Below are 18,005 nucleotides of genomic sequence, written 5' to 3'. Positions count from 1 at the left end.
CGCCCCCACGGCCGAAAGGGTGAGCATGTTTGGTGCGACTGGAATTCGAACCCGCGACTCTCGGATAACACACTTGGCTATGCCGGGCCTCTTTGATTTGAGAACAAATAATAAAATAATGTTGATATGTTTAAATTCTATATTCATTGCAAAACTTAACAAACTTCAAATACTTTGAAATTTATCTTAGTTAAAATTGCCTTTTATGGCTATTGACCTTTTATTCTGTCGATAAATAAAAATAACACTGAATAAAAAAGATAGAAGGGTCAACACGTAATCTCCAAATAATGTGGACTCTTCAACTCTAATGAATATTAATTCCAACTCATCACAATTTTACTTTTGAATACTTACGATAGGTTTTTTACACGAAAAATCTTTCAAATTTAAAACCTACAATTTACATGGTTTCGTTCATGATACGTTTAAAATAACCTGATGCATTCATAAAAAGACATTCCTCCTATTTCTTCCGTTATTTCAGGGATTTTGGTGTGTTTAACTTCGAAGCTTTCTTCCAAAGTTTGTATAACAAGGAGAAACATCGCGCTGGCATAAAATATTTATACAAAAAATTAATACGTAGGAGAAATAACAAAGAGAATAACCATGATATACAGGAAAAATAAAAACGAAAAGAGTCAAATGTGAATAAAACATTTAAAAGCAACACAAAATAAAACAGTTATAACATAGAAAATCTCAAACTGAATAAGAATTATGGAAGCACAGAAAATCGAAGATTTAAAATCTTTCATCAATAATTTAACACCAAGGACGCCATTATATTTATATTAAGTTAAATATACCGTAAACCAGAAAGGTCTAGTAGCATAAATTATGTGATTGAATGTGTATTCGAACTGATATTTTTCTATCTTAAAATATTGATCGTGATCGTGTCTCGCAGTTGTCGACGCGCTATTATGCAAAAATAAATATACTCTTCAAAACAAGAAACGCAAAAGGGATATTTTTTATTTTGAAGAGAAATATATGTAATAACGTTACAAGCTCAGAGCATGTGATGTTACACGTGTTAAGGCACTGATTGTCACACCAAAATGACAATAAAAGTTGTGCACTTTAAAAACGGAGGAAAACATCGGATTTTTCGCCAAAACGCATACGTGTCCAATAAATTTGTTTGAGAGATCTGCAAGTGCAACATGTGCAAAATCCCTATAAAAGTGACGGGTTCTCGGTTTCTATAGCTCAGTTTGAGCCACCGACACGCAATACTGTTACGCCAAGACTGACTGAAGCACAACGCAACAACGCTAGTGGTCGCTTGGAAGCAGGCGAATCTCGATCAGATGTTGCCAGAGCTGTGAATGTCCACCCAAGCACCATCACAAGGCTATGGAATCGTCACCAACAACATAGATCAACTTGTGACCACCACGATCTGGCAGACCTCGTGTGCAGGATGTTGACAGAGTTGGTGGTGGCAGTGTCATGATGTGGGCTGCCATCGCCTACAATGCCAGAACAGACCTTTTGCACATTCGAGGGAATCTTACGGCTCAACGATACGTCGACGAGATTCTTAGGCCCCATGTGCAACCCATCAGGGTGAACGTCAACGACGTTTTTCAACATGACAACGCCCGTCCTCACACAGCCCGACTCACCACTGTCTTCTTGAGACACCACAACATCAACGTTCTTCCCTGGCCCTCCAGATCACCAGATTTAAACCCCATCGAACATCTTTGGGACGAGTTGGACCGAAGTCTGCTACGGCGACAACCTCAACTGCAGACTATACCTCAGCTTGCAGCAGCTTTGCAGGCTGATTGGACAGCCATATCACAGGATGTGATTCGTCATCTCATCGCTTTCATGGGCAGGAGATGCCAAGCAGTTATTGATGCTCATGGGGGACATACTTGTTATTGACGTTAAACTTTAACTAGTGAGCGTGGACTTTGTGTTTGCAGACTTTGGATGTTCAGCAGTGAATGTGCAAAGTTTCACATATGTCATACAGAACTGCCCGAAATAAACTTGTTAACAATTTGTCTCATATTTTGCCTTTTGCGTTTCTTTTTTTGAAGAGTATATATTATTAGGTTGAGGAATAATTCGTGATGGTTTTTATATAATTTCATTCAAGCATTACATGCAAGACTATACAATACTTCAATGCATGAACATATTACACCCAAAACATTTATTATGATACTTTATTTCATGTAATACCTAGGTATATAGCATGCATTGTTGTAAACGAAATTGCAAGAAATTAAATGCGAAAAGCAGATGTTGTCGAAAATGCTCGATTTTGTCCACTTGACATTCCATTTAATGAGCTGAAAATGAAAGCAAAAAGTAAAGACATATGAAAACCAAACATACCATCTATTAGAGCAAAAAATTATCTACCAAATGACATGAAATAATTTGCGAAAGCGTTTCAGTTATGAATATATTTTTTTAACTTGAAAAAACGCTCACGAATTATTCCTCAACCCAATAATTCTTATTTTACAAACAGATATTTCAAAACTGCGTAGCGGGAACTTACGCGGGTAAAACTTCGACGATAGTATCTTTTGTACTAAATGCATACGCATTGTGTTGGGTGGACGGAATATTGTAGTGAAATAGGAAAGGATAAATAAGTATAATAGTGTTTTAGAAATTTTATCTTGAAATATTTAAACTTATTAACTAACAGTGAACGAATAAGCTTATAATTAATTGTGAAATAAAAATTAGAACTGTAGGACTTTGAAAATTTGATATTTTTAATTTTATACTGAGCTACTGATAACAAAAATTGTACAGTTTCAGGTGTTGAGCGTTGTATCACCACGAGGTTTGTTCCCCAACACTTGACCACTTTGACGTCGTATACGTATTAGTTGTATAAATTATTATAGTTTGGTGAATTACGACAAACGTATTATCTTAAATTATTTGTTAGATTTGTATTTAAAGAAGAATATGTTGGTAAACTGAATAGCGGTTGAGTTTCGATTCCTTATACTTTGTCAAATATGATATTCCTAGTGATGATACTATTCATAACATCTCAAATTGTTGACAGGAATAGTGGAAAAAATAGAATTTGAGTTGAATTGTGGAAATTCTCGTTTTAATGAATTTTGACGCCTAATGTGAGAGTTGATGGAACAGGAAACTGTGTTAATCTTAATAAATAATGTTTTACAAGATGCAAATAGTTTGAAAGTCATCTGTTATTGTAACAGAAAATACTAATGTATTTGTATGAATATTCTCATATTACCAAATTATGAACGTTTTAATTTTGTCTTTTTTAACAAATGGCTGTAATGAAACATTAGCAGTCATTCATTCCATGAAATATGAAACTTCATTATTTTTGCAAATGAAATCACAGTGAAAGTAAAGACTTGTGTGCTATAGTACAGGTACAATTAGGTATGAAACAACATGCAACTTCTTTTGATTTATGAGTAGGATACACAGATAGGAGCAGAAATTTGCTCATTAAAACTATTGAATAGACATGGAACATAATTTCTGTCTCTGTGAATAAATTTTCAGTTTATTATTTCAGTTACAAGAAGTTGAATTATTTTTTATGTAAATCATATGCCTCCATTTTCTTATTTGGAACTTTTCTCAGATTTTGCAATCAAATGTAACAAATCTCAAATCTTCAGAGAGTCCTTTGTCTCAGCAGGCCAAATTACATATTGTTTTTTACATTCAAAATCAACATACCTGTTTTTGTTTATTCCAACATCTTAATACAGTGAGTGTGATACTTAATGGCACAATTTTGTTGTCATAATATGATGAATAGTCGTGATAGACTTCTATTTCAAGTTTAATATTTTATTTGTACTGTTTCAGTGTTGAGTGTTGTACCAGCACGAGGTTTGCAAAGAATACTGCTTTCTTGTGTAATTTCCTGAAAAAACAAAATCAATATTACACTGATTACACTTTCTGTGGGCTTTCATTCAAAATATGTTTATCACTTTGTGAACACCAAGAGAAATAGTAACAGACTTATTGGGTATACAGGGGTAAATACCTCCTTTATTCCTTAAAAAATCTTTGGAAATCTATGTAAGGGGAGTGTAAGACAGGCTAAGAGTGAGGCCTTATATTCATATATTAAAGGTCAAGTTTCTGAAGAAATAAGTTAGGTATATAGTGTTTGTGTAATGGTAAAAAGATTAGCAGAGGAAAATTAGGTGTTAATTGTCTCCTCTTTTTGCTGTCAGGAAGGGAGAAGGAAGTAATGATTCATCTTGCATTATAGTAGTACATCTAATAAAACTTTATGTACTCTGCCAGTAGAGCTGTGTGCACTAGTTTCTCCATCTATCTTGGGACATTCCATGTGGACTTTGATAAGTGGGATGACTTTATGGGATGTTAAACAGCCATGACTTGGCCAGTGGAGTTGTTCTGTTTATCCAAGAGCCTGGGAGCAAGACTTGTCTCAACCATCACCACAACAAACAAAAGTAAAGTAGTGGATAGGGTAGGGCTTCACACACAATATTATAGACTGTCTTCAGTATCAGATGATGGTGTTTCACCAAATATCCAAATATTAATCTGGTGTGGATGTACTCTTTCTGCTGGCTGCTGTGATGCAGAATGTTCTATTTCATGTATATGTGGAGTTGTGACATTCCTAACATGCAGCTTGGGTGAAGAACAATGTGCTGGACTCACCCTATTAAGCATGAGTAATGTAATGAACATTATAGCAAACATATAATTTAAAGTAGTTTGGCAAATGTTTATTCATAAGCATAAACATAGGCTATTCTCTGGATTTGTTTAATAAGTGATATCTTATTTAAATAAGATTCTGAGAAATTGTGTTAAAATCTGTGAACACTCTTAATAGATATTAATTTGGTTTTTCTCATCACTAATGGAATGATATGTGGCTTAATTCATGTAACTTTGTAATCTAATATGTTAAAATGTACAATTTATGTTTTGTTTATGAAATCATTGGTTTGAAATGTTTTAATATTTTTGTTTGTTAGTGACACAAAAATCACTACCTTATGAAAAAACTAAGCTTAAATAGGGACCAGAGGATTTAGTATAACAGCTAATTTGAATTAAATTTTGGACACCAGTATTCACGAAAATTCTGGATATGCTCTTGTCTGATACATCTGCACTGTCATGGCCATAATTTGTTTTCCTGAAAACAGATAAAGCACATCTGGCATCTTGGAAATGGGCATGAAAACTACTGCATATGTTTTGCTCTTTGTGGCCAGTAAAATTGTAAAAAGGATGAGGCTTATAACATGATATCACAGGAAGGTATGCATGTTGGGATGCAGTTGTTGAAGACTTTGTAACCTTTGGAAAGGATACAACATATAATTATTGTTTCTCTCTAGTCTGGCTGCAGGTTTTGGTAAGAATATAAATGGATCATTCCATGTCAAATCATCCAGATTTTGGAAAATTTTCCAGGTGACCCTTCAGAATGCCTTGAAAAAATTCACATGTGCTCATCTACCCATATAATGAAAAATTGCCAAAGATTAAATCAATATCTCTAATAGTTTCTGATTTACAGCCCTGTAAAATTTTATTTTTTTTTTTTTTTTGCAAATTTATTATTGGGCAACTTTGGCTGCTTAAAGCTGCAAGAGTAATGGTGGTAGAAGGCTGAAATTTGCAACACTGACTGACTTAATCCCACAGAATTCAAAAATGGTCTCACACTAAGTTTATATCTCTTAGGATTTTCATAGTGAGGCTGTAAAATCACCTGAAAACCCAAAATCGTAAAAAAAAAACTTTTTTTTTTTTTTCAAATTTCCTATGACATATCAGTTGATAAATCAGCAATTGTTGTAATTAAAAGTCTGTTAGATCTCCTGTAAAAAATTTTAGCTGCATGCAACTGTTTATGATTTTGGTAAAAATAGCCCTACTTCAGGCCACAGTTTGACCATGTCACCTGTTATTCAGCCTTTTCAGATTTTTACCATATATTCTAACATGTCTGAATATGATCTACAAAAACAATCAGGATGGTGTTCAACCTACTTTTTGAGTTATAATTTTTTTAAAGTATTCTCTGACCATACATTGTTTACTTGAAAAAAGAAACTTCAATTCAGGTGTGTTACTGTGTGCAAATATATCCATACAATTTTGAAAAATACCTGTCAGAATTTTATGAATCCCACTGAAATATTCTAACCACCTTTACCATATATTTCTAACATCTCTGAACATGATCTTCCTAAAAATCAAGGTTGTGAAAAATAATATATTAACAAGCAGCCTAAATAAAATAATTGATTTATTTGAATTACATATTTGTAAAAAAAATGGTTGTTTGGGAATGTTGAGATCTTATTTCTGCAGTCAGTGTAGGAAACCATGGTCCTAGTGATTGCTTTGGTATTACTCAATTAATGTTTTACACAAATATTCACTTCTGGTAAAAACTTTCACTTCAACTGAATATATAAATGCAATAAAGCTCAATGGGGAAAAGTACCATAAGTATTTGCTGATTCCTCAGCAAGCTGATATTAGTTTAACTTCAGATAAACAATACATCTGCAATATTAATTTCATTAATTATCATATACCAGTGACTTTTTGTCTTACATCGTCTTAAATCATAAACAGTTGCATGCAGCTAAATTTTTTTCCAGGAGATCTAACAGACTTTTAATTACAAGAATTGTTGATTTATCAACTGATATGTTATAGGAAATTTGAAAAAAAAATTCAGCTTTGTATCGTATTAAGTCTTAGAGCTATGGCTTATTAAATAAATCAATGTTTTTTTACGATTTTGGGTTTTTCAGGTGATTTTGCAGCCTCACTATGCAAATTCTGAGAGAGATATACTTGGTTTAAGACCATTTTTGAATTCTGTAGGATTAATTCAGTCAGTGTAGCAAATTTCAGACTTATTCTTTGCAGCTTTAAAGAACCCAAGTTGCCCAACAATGAATTTGCCAAAAATAAAAAACAAATTAATTAAATTTTACAGGGATGTAAATCAGAAACTATTAGAGATATTGATCTCATCTTTGGCAGTTTTTCATTATATGGGTAGATGAGCACATGTGAATTTTTTCAAGGCATTCTGTGGGGTCACCTGGATGATTTGACATGGAATGACCCAAATGTGAACCTTCTGTGTAATTGTGGAAGTATTAAAGAGGAAGGTTGAACCATTTTATGATGAGAGCCTGATGGTCATTTGGATATAAAATTGGAGAAAAGTGAAGATGGAACACTTCCAACAATTGATAGTAAGTGTGTGTATGTATGTTTAGATTTTAAGTGTTTTCTTCTTCCCAACATAAATAGTGTCTTAGTTTCACAGTGTACTTCAATTGTTATTGTTATTTGATAATTTCTGTTTTAGCATGATTTTGTTTTCTGATCCTGGATGTGTGACAGTAAAATTAGGCTGAATTCTCTTGGTTATTTTAGTCTTTAATTGCATAAACCTGAATCTTGTACCACTATGCTGATTGTATTCTATACCATTACCTGTGAGTGTGGTTAAACTTGAGATCTTCCATGTGTGATGAGTTATACCAACTGAAGGATAAACCCATCATGTAAAGTTAGTAAAGAGTTATATGTTATTTCATCAATGAGGTTTTTTTTGTACTGGTAATTTGAAGATGGTTATTGTTACCTTGAATCACAGTTGTCCTTTTGTTGTTCTTACAGTATCACATGACCTAAAATTCTGATTGTGCTTGATGAGATATAGTTTTTGCACTATACTTATTCACAGTTCAACATTCACCCACTTACCACAAGTTATTATCTGTTTTGTAAGTTTCTTTAACTGAGGCCTCATTCTTTATTTGGCTGTGAAAACCAATAGATGTTTTGTTAGCACACACTTATCCACACATTTCTATCACACAATGGATTTAGAGGAATCTATTACATGACTCATTGTTGTGTGAAGTAATAATCTGCAGTTGTACACATTTATTGTCCACTACAGGGTTTTTGTTATTATGAAATAATTTTAGTATAAATCTACTTGCAATGGGCATGTAAAATTGCATCTGTTTTGACTTTCTAGAAAGTTACATTCAAAATTTCATCACTCTATTATTGTTGCATATGAATAAATGAGTCATCAAAGCATAGTTAATGGATTAAATTTCTGAAATGATGCCTTTACTCACGTATTTGCTCATTCAGTGCTTCTTTCTGTATGTGTAATTTTTGCTCAAAACGAACCTTGATACTCCCACATACTCTCATATGTTTACACATGGTACAGCTGCATTATAACATGTATTTATACTCTGTTAGTATTCTAGCCTGCAGATGTGATTACATTTTGCTTCGTGTTTTGTTTTTCATCTTGATTCACATAACATTTGACTTTGTTTTTTCCATTTATAATTTTTCAGACATTTGTAATTTCTTGTGGAATTCTTTCATTTACTTGTTTTCCATAGTATTACTTCATTATTACAACCATGATTGCTATAATTATTCCTGCCTCAGTAGAACAACCTGTTTCTTCTGTGGCATCAACCTCCACTATTTCTAGAGAGATTTCACCTTTGATCTAAATCACTTGCATTATAGCAAAGGTTACTATTTGCAAAAAAAATATGGAATGTTTTGGGGCTTAGCAAATACTTCCACAACATTTTTATGATCTGGCATAATTTTCTGAAAAGTGAGGATCTTTTTCAGAATGTACTTTGTTAGTTATCATTATTAGGGTAGTTTGAAATGTTATGATGATGCTATTGCTAAATATTTCAGTATTATGTAATTATGTGTTATGTAATTTTAACTTATATTTTAAGTTCAAGAATTCCAATTTTTTTAATTATTTTTTCAAGCCAGATCAAATAATTGACTTTTAATATCACTTACAATTCTTGAAAAACCAAATCTACATTATCTGTTGTAACACAAAACTCTGTGTTTAGGCAGCTTCAATCCTCTATTAGATAAACATTAATTTCTACAATTGTTGTAGATTTATTCCATACCCTCTGCTGGTACTTTGTTAGAGAGTGATATCCTCCTGAGATGGATAGAAAATAACAGATTGTTTTCCATGTCAGCATAGCATCGAGACATCACAGACCTGAAATACGCTCAATTTCATAAGAAGAAATACAACATATAGCTTAATTTCCACATTCTTTTACTTTATTACTAAATGTTTCCATTGCAATGTCCTTGCATTCTGAGGACCAGTTGTTTCTTTTTTTTTTTCTTGTGTTTTTGCGTGTATTAATATGCTAGTTATTAGTTTTGTACAGTGTGTATTTCAACTACAGAAGTATATATACTCTTTATTTAATTATCATTCTTCAGACAATTACTTTTCTTTGGGCTGAGACATTATGTAAGAAAATTGTAGAAGAGGCTTTTGTTCATTGTACACTGTATAGATTTTGATATATAAGTTGCATTAAGTCATGTATTTTTTGAGAAATATCCATTGTTTGTATTCCTAGCTACAGGACCAGCTCATAACATGAAGAAAAATCTCTACAAACAGTTTTGAAGTCTAATGTGATAAAAGATGAGAAAGAAGATAACTATGATAGAGGAACAGTGAAAACTGAGGTAATATGTAGACTAAACTTTTAAAGTTGTATTATTAAATCAAATATTTAGCTGCAGTTGTGCTTCTTTGGTCTTTCTGTTGACACTAATTGGTAATTACAATATTGTAGTCACAAGCTGAAGAAATTACACACATTTTAATGCTTAGCAGTTATTCAGGAAAATACTGCAAATTTTGTAGGCTGCATAAGAAAGAACCTAAACTTTGTATTTTTCTTCTTATATAAAACTTCTCTTATTCTGTATTTGACAGTTTATTCTGTTCTAAACTTCTCTTATTCTGTATTTTACAGTTTATTCTGTTCTAAACTTCTCTTATTCTGTATTTTACAGTTTATTCTGTTCTAACATTCTCTCATTCTGTATTTGACAGTTTATTCTGTTCTAACATTCTCTTATTCTGTATTTGACAGTTTATTCTGTTCTAACATTCTCTTATTCTGCATTTAACAATTTATTCTGTTCTAAACCATTATTCTTTGTTTAACAGTTTATTCTGTTCTAACATTCTCTTATTCTTTGTTTAACAATTTATTCTGTTCTAAACCCTTATTCTGTGTTTGACAGTTTATTCTGTTCTAACACTCTCTTATTCTTTGTTTAACAGTTTATTCTGTTCTAACATTCTCTTATTCTGTATTTTAATAATTTCCTATATGGTAATAACATGGAAACTAGATTAATGGTTTCTTGTCTTCACCTGCATGCACTCAATACAGCCATCTCGGATATTATTATCTGTGCTAATTCCTTAAGTTGATATCATGTTATAATCTTTAATTTGGAAAATTTCATAAAATTTAACAAATTTATATTGTAAAGCTAACAATGAACAATTAACAATAACCATCTACCCATCTAATTTTGAAAACATGAATTAGAAACTTCTAATCTACTTACCTTGGCTGAATTAATATTTATATATTTGCACATACATTCACCATATAGTTTTGCTGTTTTAAATCAGTCATTTGTAACATGAAGGGAAAAAAAAACCTAAAATGGTCCAATTTTACTTTAGGGTGATATGTTAGACTGCTAACTTGGCTTTTTGTGTAGGTGAACAAAAGAACAATGGTCAAAATTGAGTGATTTTTCTTGAATAACATTGCAAATGTGGGTTAAATTTAGACCAAATTTGACACCTAATTGTAAGTTGTAAGTATCATTAGTGTACAAAATATGAAAAATCCATGAAAGTTAATTTTGTATTCCAATAGTAAACTTTACATTCTTTATGTGTGCAGAAGAAGAAAAAAGGAAGAAATTCAATCAATATTAGAGATTTTGTATTTCATGAATTTCTGAATGGATTGTCCTGACATTTGGTAAATGAAGAAGAGGTCCTATAGGGGACATCCACTGAAACTAAGTGACAGTTTGGAGTAAAAATGTCCAATTTTTGGAATGTGTAAAATTGGTAAATAGTCATTCTTGTTAGTAATGCACTGTTTCTTGAAGGTGGTTTTTGGTTATATCACACAATAATGCCTGTCATGATAACTAAGTTTGAAGCATTAGGTTTATTTATTATATTTTCACATTTTATACAAATTAAGTGTGGAGACTTTGTGTATTGATAACACTAGCTATTATTTGTATTGACTGTTTAAATATATTGTTTGTTTCAGAACATATCTGTCCAAGAGAAAATAGAACAACCTGACGACATGTTAGAAGGTGATGTTATTTCAAAGTTCAGTGACAGCAGTGATGATGATTTAGATAGTTCAAACTATAATGGCATGAATATGAAAGCTAAAACTGAATTTCAAGTAGAATCTGTGTTAGAAAATACATCTGGTAAGTACAAAAAGTTAAAACTATTAAGCACATATATACTGACTCAAAACGTTTTTTCAATTTGGTAATTTTTAAACATTATTGTGCCAGATTAGACTGGATTAACTTGAAATGCATACATCTGTGTATGACTTTTTTTTTTAACCCAGAATTTTTTTTGTATGACAGGTTTTGAACTAATAAAATGGCAACAAAACATTTAACAAAACTGTAATTTTAAACTTGCCTGAAAGTGAATAAGGAGAACAGCAACTGATGAGTGTTTATCTTCCTGGTTCTTTATGTATAAACTTTCTGATTAATGTTTGGAACCTGTTTCAGTAGACTGATGTTTCAACATGTTCAGAGAATGTGTAGTTTTCATTTATTTTCATAAGTGAAATTTACTGAACATTACTGTCCCTATAGGAACTGATATTTTAATGATCCCAGGTCTCCAGTCCCTTATTTTTACATGCTGAAGATAGCAGTCAAACCACTTCTAATCAGAGGATTAAAACCTGAAATTCATAAAAGAATAAATAGTATAGTAGAAATCTTGACATTTATGAATATTTATTTAACTTTCATATAGAACTTTTGAACACAATGTATAAACTATTAATGTTACTTAACAGATTAAATTAGACAAATAATTCGATTTAATGGAAATCAAACATTTCAAGTTAGAAAATATCTCTCAGTATTAATCCATAAAGATACCAGCTGAAAGTGCATTGATTGTTGTGACATTATATTATCATATTTCTACAGGTAATTGTACTTTATCTGCTAAAAGCATTTTGAAAGTGGAATGTTACCTACAGTTTCTTTTTAATGCTATTCTGATTCAAGTAGAAAAGTTTCTGAAAAGTGTGAAACTATGAAAACTGCAAATTTAATTTATTTTTAGCTTTAATATTTTCACATCTGTATATTTTTACTGTCATATTTGAGCATTTAATATATTTAAAAGTTCATTAGGTATATTATTGACAATGATGTGACATCATTTATATCTGTTTCAGATATGAAGACCTGCTGTGTGAGTTATTGTTATCATAGTATAAAACAAGATCACTTTACAGAAGTTACAAAATTGCCAAAACCAAAGAATGGAGAAAGAACTTTCAATGGAAATAACCATAAAGAAATTTAATATACCTTTGTGTAATGGTAGAACATATGTTGGAGAAGAAGTTGGAACAGATGATAACACAAGAAGAGAATCTAAAATCTACAAATATACCATGTCATTTTGCAGTGTATGGAAAACACTTTGAGAACAATGGTCCTTTGAACCAACATGAAAGAAATCATACTGAGGAGAAACCTACTTGTATGATTCATGAAAAACACTTTGGAATGAAGAGTAGCTTAAAGTTATAAGAAAAAATACCTGGTAGTGAAAAATCATACAGTTGTACAGTTTGTGGAAAACAATTTAAAACAAATAGTAAATTAAAATTACATCAGAAGAATACATACTGGGGAGAAACCATACAGTTGTTCAGTTTGTGAAAAACAATTTGTAAGAAGCAGTGCATTAAAAAATCATAAAGAATGCATATTGGTGAGAAAATCTATAGCTGTATAGTTTGTGGAAAACAGCTTGAAACAATTAGTAATTTAAAATTACATCAGAAGAATACACACTAGGGAGAAACCATACAGTTTGAAACAAGTAATGTAAAATTACATTAGAAATGTACACTGAACTTTCCAGTTGTGGAGTTTGTATAAAACAGTTTGAATCTAGCTGTAAGTTAAAATCAATGAATGCTCTGTGAGAAACCATACAGTTGTACAGTTTGTTTTAAGTGGACTTTTTGGAAGTAGTAACTTCCTCATCCACTCCATGTAACATCCTTCAAAATTGTAATCTTCAACAGTGAATACTTCAAAAACCAGTTTAATGCTTGAAAATCATTAAACAGAAAGTGAAATACTTAATATGTCACCCTATGATAAAAACAGAAGTATGGCTTTTAATTCAAAACAAAGTTTTATAGCTTTGGTCTGATTAGGAATCTCATTGTTTTAAATTCTTACGTTTATAACAAGGGTGTGATATGAATACTTGATGTATTTTGTTCTTCACTTACAAAAAATAAAATTCAATGAATAATTACATAAATGAGTAAGAGTACATGTTTTATCACAAACATACTAATTCTTATAAGGACATTCTTTATGTTTCTCATTTAGTTAATCATAATAACTTAACCTAGCTAAGTATAAGGTGAAACTTTAGCCTAATAATTATAATGTTATGTATTAACAGTAAGTTGTTTAAGACTATTCATGTTATATTATTCTGATTATTTTCATTCTGCATACAATTAGAAATGGTAATCACATTTTATAGATTTTAACCTTCAAAGAATTTTTGTATTGGTGTAACTGAGTTATTGGAAATCCAAAGTCTCTGTAATTATAAAAAAAAATATGGGTAAGTGTATTGAGAATGAATACTGATTTTTGTCGTTTTTTCATAATTCATCTTATTAATTTTTTTATTAGTATCAAACTGTCTGTTGTGCCCATCAAGATGAGTGAAGCCCTTAATTTTAGTATGTGTGTAGACTCACTGCTGTCCTGTTGTGGGACAAATGAAAAAGATGTAAGAAGTAGGTTAGGTTTTCCTTTTATGTGACAATATGTAAGAAACATTAAATTATTGAGAAACAATGACTTAAAGATCTAATATGTGGATTTATATTAATGGGTCTGATTTTTATGCTACACAATGGATCTGTTATTGCAAAATAACCAAACAAAAATCACTCAGCAGTTAGGACCATGAGGATGATAAAAAAGTGTTGATCAAATCCCACAATTTGGTGAAACAAATTTTTGAATTTGTATGATAATGACTAACTACCTTCCCTCTTGTCTATCACGTTAAAATAAGGGATAACTAATGCAGACAGACCCTATTTAGCTTTATATAAAATTCAAAAATGGTAATAAATTCATAAGCTCATACATAAATTGGTCTGTTTTCTAAATATTGGGAAGTCGAAATAAAATAAATAATAGCTGGTAATCAGCAAGTTCTGTTGTTTTTTCTTAAATTAAACTGAGTAGTCCTTTTCAGACAAACGTTTGTTAACAAATAGGAATTAGTTTATCATAATACTACTTTGATATACAGTTTATAAACTACATGTAATAATATGATGTTTAAGTGAAATTGTTTTTCATCACAATGAATCACTGACTAAACTGATTAATCAAAATTTATTTTTCACAACAATCATTTGTAGGTTCTTTTTATTTCATAGGAATCATGTTAACTCTCAAGACCTTCATCTTTCTTATACATGGAATATTATACATAAGAAGCCTATTTCTAGCAACAATATGTATTTTATGTGTGTTTGTTATGTTTGGAAACATTCTTTACCTATCATCTAGAAACATTAGTTGTATTTCTGACAATATAAACTTGTTAATGTACTATATGCAGCTACTCATAATCTTATGTTTTTATTTACTTAGAATGTATAATGTTTTAATTGTTGCAGTAAAGTAATATTAGTTTTATAAAATATTTTATAGTGAGATGGCAATATTTTTAATAATATTTAATTGTACATCCTAGTCTTCCATAGAATTAAAAATATTTTGTTTCTGATAACAGATATTAGCTGTATTTTACATAGAATAAAATTTGTCACTGTTTAATTTTCAGACATCTGGTGTGATTGTGAAATTTATAATTAGATTTATGTGAGCATAATTTTCAAATATAAAAGTGTAATATGGAGATTTGAACCAATACATAATAAATTTTTATAAAGGTATAACTAAGAAATTGAGATGGCAAACTCATTAAAGATATATAACCTTTTAAGTAGTTATTTTATTTCATACACTAATCAGAAAGTGAAGAACATTTTTCAGTAGTTACATCAAAGTGCTACTTGAAAAATAGTTCCAGTGAGGTTTCAAAAAGAACAAGTTTTCCTGGATCATTGCTACTTTGAGGTAAGCTAATGATGGCATTCTGAAGAAAGGAAGTTTTAAAACATTTGTGATTCTTTCTACACTGTATGTGTAATTTAGTAAGTATTTCATTGTCTATGGTGGAGAAAATTGTGTGGGTTTGTGTAAGATTGAACAGAAAGAGCATTAAATAATTATTTCATTGTGAAGTTTGTATGTATATGTGAGCAAAATAAGTTTTACTGTTTGAATCTTAAATACTGTATATTACCCAGCTTTTTTTACCAAATAACATAATGTAAAACTGTGCAGTCTTCAGTTCTACCTGATGTTTCTTCACACAGACTTAGATATTTTTAGGTAACAACCATTATCATTTACATATTGACAGATCAGCCATGGTATTCAATAATTGGTTGTGTTGAGCCTAGCTTTGAATAAATTTCAGACAATCGTGTTAATATACTACTTGAAGCTACAGATCGTGATCATAGGGTTTATGAAGTAGATTTATGTGATCGTAATTTGTAAATTTATGAGTAGAATATGCAAACTGGACCAATAAATAATAAGTTTGTATTAAGATTGTCAGATATAAGAGATTGTTTAGTGTAGTATTATTAATTAGTGTCAAAGTTATTGAATGTTGTGTTTGGTTCACATCAAGGCTATGGAGATTTCTAAAACACCTAAATGATAGATATATAAATAACTGCAACCAGGCAAGCAGAAAGAGAGTGAAAAAGTAAAGTCATGTGAAAGCGAAGCTCGGTCACAGAAAAGTTAGAAAACGTAAAGTTGGCCGTCATGGGTGTGAATGACTTAACACACACAGCCAATTACAACTGATGTCACAAATACAAACAAATGAAACAACGTATATATGAGACAAGAACAACAAGGACTAAAAAGTAACAACCTAACACAAATTTGCAACAAACAACAGACATAACAGAATAACATCTAAAACAACGTATACACAAATGCTAAAAGGAAATAAAACAAAAACAGCAAGAATAAAGTAATATTACTCTAGAAAATAACACCTCAATACATACACAAAAATCACAAGGAAACAATACCACACTCAAAAATAAGTGCTAACACACTTGACAAAACAAGCCTATTGACTACGATGATCAAAAATATCACAAAATACAGAAAACCAAATCAAACAACTGACTGTGTTGATATGTGAATCAATGTCGTGAAAAAACACATTATAATTCATATACAACACATAACAGCAACACATACGGGATACCTACTGAAAACATAAAGTTCACAGTGGTATATATTAACATCAAAGGTGCAATAGCTTCTAAGAAACATGGGATTGAACACGTTATACAAGAAACTAACCCCCACATTATAATATTAAGCAAAACCATAACACATAAAAATAGATTTAAAATACCAACCTACATAAGCATAAGGAAAGACAATAAACAAAAATGATGAAAATAGAGTCATAATGATGCCATACAAAACAGATCTTTCAGTCACAGAAATCAGTATGAGCATTAATAACGAACATGTTACTGTGGATATTCTGCAAACAAACAAATCAAAAGTGACAATAGCAGAAATTTACTGTTCACCACATGAACAACTAGACATAACATTAAAAACAAAAGTGACAATAGCAGAAATTTACTGTTCACCACATGAACAACTAGACATAACATTGAAAACAAAAGTGACAACAGCAGAAATTTACTGTTCACTACATGAACAACTAGACATAACATTAAAAACAAAAGTGACAATAGCAGAAATTTACTGTTCACTACATGAACAACTAGACATAACATTGAAAACAAAAGTGACAATAGCAGAAATTTAATGTTCACTACATGAACAACTAGACATAACATTAAAAACAAAAGTGACAATAGCAGAAATTTACTGTTCACCACATGAACAACTAGACATAACATTAAAAACAAAAGTGACAATAGCAGAAATTTACTGTTCACCACATGAACAACTAGACATAACATTAAAACAAAAGTGACAATAGCAGAAATTTACTGTTCACCACATGAACAACTAGACATAACATTAAAAACAAAAGTGACAATAGCAGAAATTTACTGTTCACCACATGAACAACTAGACATAACATTAAAAACAAAAGTGACAATAGCAGAAATTTACTGTTCACCACATGAACAACTAGACATAACATTGAAAACAAAAGTGACAACAGCAGAAATTTACTGTTCACTACATGAACAACTAGACATAACATTGAAAACAAAAGTGACAATAGCAGAAATTTACTGTTCACTACATGAACAACTAGACATAACATTAAAAAACAAAAGTGACAATAGTAGAAATTTACTGTTCACCACATGAACAGCTAGACATAACATTAAAAACAAAAGTGACAATAGCAGAAATTTACTGTTCAACACATGAACAACTAGACATAACATTAAAAACAAAAGTGACAATAGCAGAAATTTACTGTTCACCACATGAACAACTAGACATAACATTAAAAACAAAAGTGACAATAGCAGAAATTTACTGTTCACCACATGAACAACTAGACATAACATTAAAAACAAAAGTGACAACAGCAGAAATTTACTGTTCACCACATGAACAGCTAGACATAACATTAAAAACAAAAGTGACAATAGCAGAAATTTACTGTTCACCACATGAACAACTAG

At 30.8% G+C, this 18,005-nt stretch overlaps 1 long non-coding RNA gene across 2 annotated transcripts; it reads left to right on the top strand.

Annotated features, from left to right (window-relative positions):
• The first annotated feature begins 7,304 nt into the window (after positions 1–7,304).
• LOC143235322 (uncharacterized) lies at positions 7,305–15,527 on the top strand. Of its 2 annotated transcripts, XR_013019036.1 has the most exons (4): positions 7,305–8,677; positions 9,474–9,585; positions 11,217–11,388; positions 12,396–15,527. It is a non-coding gene; the product is annotated as an uncharacterized LOC143235322 (long non-coding RNA). The 2 variants fall into 2 exon arrangements; XR_013019035.1 differs by lacking the exons at positions 7,305–8,677; positions 9,474–9,585 and having other exon boundaries at positions 11,254–11,388.
• The last annotated feature ends 2,478 nt before the right edge of the window (positions 15,528–18,005 follow it).

Source organism: Tachypleus tridentatus, chromosome 12 (assembly GCF_004210375.1).
Source record: "Tachypleus tridentatus isolate NWPU-2018 chromosome 12, ASM421037v1, whole genome shotgun sequence".
NCBI lineage: Eukaryota > Metazoa > Arthropoda > Merostomata > Xiphosura > Limulidae > Tachypleus > Tachypleus tridentatus.
This window is presented reverse-complemented; position numbering and strand designations above follow the sequence as displayed.